Source organism: Panthera pardus, unplaced genomic scaffold (assembly GCF_024362965.1).
Source record: "Panthera pardus isolate Hobbes unplaced genomic scaffold, ASM2436296v1 HiC_scaffold_24, whole genome shotgun sequence".
Lineage (NCBI taxonomy): Eukaryota > Metazoa > Chordata > Mammalia > Carnivora > Felidae > Panthera > Panthera pardus.
In genome coordinates this window covers 50137676-50140363 of record NW_026526810.1, presented here as the reverse complement: position 1 = coordinate 50140363, position 2688 = coordinate 50137676, and positions in this window count along the sequence as shown.

Genomic DNA, 2688 nt, shown 5'->3' with positions numbered 1-2688 from the left:
AAAGATGAATGTATGATTTCATTCATGTAGAATTTAAGAAGCAAAACAGAGGAACATGGGGTGGGGGAGAGAAGCAAACCAGAAAACAGACTCTTAACTAGAGAGAACTGAGGGTTATTGGACAGGAGGTTAGTGGGGGGATGGATTAAATAAATGATGGGTATTAAGGGGGGCACATGTGATGTGCAAAGGCAGTTATAAGAGAGAAATTCATAGCAACAAATGTAAATGATCTCAAACAACCGAACTTTTACGAACTATAAAAGAAGAAACTAAGCTCAAAGTTAGTAAAAGGAGGTAAATAAAAATAAGGGTGGAAATAAATGAATGAGACTAAAAAGACAATTTAAAAACCCCACTCTTGGTTTCATTGGTATTTTTTATTTTTAATTTTTTAAATTCTTATTTATTTTGAGAGAGAATAAAAGAGCACAAGCAGGGAAGAGGGGCAGAGACAGAAGGAGAAAGAATCCTAAGCAGGATCCACTCTGTGAGTGCAGAGCCAGACATAGGGCTTGTTCTCACTTATGAACTGTGAGATCATGACCTGAGCTGGAATCAAGAGTCATATGCCTAACTGATTGAGCCACCCAAATACCCTAATTGTTATTTAAAAACAAAAAGATAAATAAAATGAACATTTAGTTATACTCACAGAGAGAAAACAGAAGATGTAACAGCACAAAAACAAAGGATCATGAGAGAATACTATGAACAGTTATACACCAACAAATTGAACACCCCTGAGAAATGAATGAAATCCTAGGAACATACAACCTACCAAGACAGAGTCAAAGAAGTAAAAAGTCTGAACAGACTACTATTAAAGAGACTGAATCAGTAGTCAAAAATCTTCCAACAAACAAAGTCTAGGACCAGATGGCTTCACTGGTGAATTCTGGCTAACATTAAAAAATTTACTACCAATCCTTCTTAAGCCCCTCCAAAAAATAAGATGAGTTTGGAAGATTTCCTTCCTCTTTTATGTGACCAGCATCACCTTGATATCCTAACTAATCACACTACCAGAAAAACAAAACAAAACAAACCTCCAATCCAATATCCCTGATGAACATGTATGCAAAAAATCTCAACAAAATATTAGCAAACTGATTTCAGTAGCACATTAAAGGTATCATACACCCTAATTAAGTGGGATTTATTCCAAGAAGCAAGGATGCTTAAACCTCTACAAATCAATCAACGTGATACTCCATTAACAGAATGAAGGATTAATGTGGCATGACCATCTCAAAAGATGCATAAAAAGCATTTTACAAAATTCAACATTCGTCCATGATAAAAATTCACAACATAATAAAGACTATATATGGCATGCCCACAGCTAATGTTATATTCAATGGTGAAAAGCTGAAAGTTTTTCTCAAAGATCAGAAGCAAGACAAAAATGCTCATTCTTGCCACTCTTATGCAATATAGTACTAAATGTCTTAGATCAACTTGGGGGGATAGGAGGTGAAGGCATCTGAATTGAGAAGGGAGCACGATTGTCTGTATTCACAGTTGATAAAACCCTCATGATCCACTAAAAACTAGTAGAACTGATAAATAAATCCAGTTAAGTTTTATTTATTTTTTTTTTAATTTTTGAAAAAGAGAGCATGAGCAGGGGGAAGGACAGAGCGAGACTCCCAAGCAGGCTCCATGTGGTCAGCACAGAGCTTGATGCGAGGCTCAGTCTCACGAACCATGAGATTAGGACTTGAGCTTAAACCAAGAGTTGGATTCTTAACCAACTGAGCTACCCAGACACTCCCCATCAAGGTTTAGTATACAAAGTGAATATTTTAAAAAAATCTACACACTAATAACCTATGAGAAAGAAAAAAATGAGAAAACAATCCCATTCATATTTGCATCAAATAGAATAAAATAATTAGGAATAAATGTTACCAAGGTTAGACTTGAACATTGAAAGCTATAAGACACTTATGAGAAGAATTGAACACACAAATAAGCAGAAAAACATTCCATGCTCATGAGTTGGAAGAATTGGTATTGTTAAAATGTCTCTTCTACCCAAAGCAAAATACAAATTCAGTACAATCCCTATCAAATTTCCAATGGTATTTTTCACAGAAAGAATCCTAAAATTTGTAGGACCACAAAACACCCAAAGAGTCAAAGAAATTTTGAAAAACAACAAATCTGGAGGCATCACACTTCCTGATTTCAAATTAGAAGCTATAGTAATCAAAACAGTGTGGTATGGCCATAAAAACAGACACATAGAGCATAGAAGTTTTTCCATTTCTTTGTGTCTTCTTCAGTTTCCTTCATAAGCTTTCTATAGTTTTCAGCATACAAATCTTTTACATCTTTGGTTAGGTTTATTCATAGGTATTTTATGGTTCTTGGTGCAATTGTCAATGGGATCAGTTTCTTTATTTCTCTGTTGCTTATTGGTGTATAAAAATGCAACCGATTGCTGTACATTGATTTTGTACCCTGCAACTTTGCTGAATTCATGCATCAGTTCTAGCAGACTTTTGGTGGAGTCTGTTGGGTCTTCCACGTAGAGTATCATGTGGTCTGCGAATTGTGGTTTTTGTTTAGATTATAAAATTTTAAGCTATTATAGGGAAATTGGAAAACACTAAATGGTTTAAAGAAGAAATAAAAAATGTATGTGTAATTCTACCATTAAAAATTTAAAAACAAGGTGGG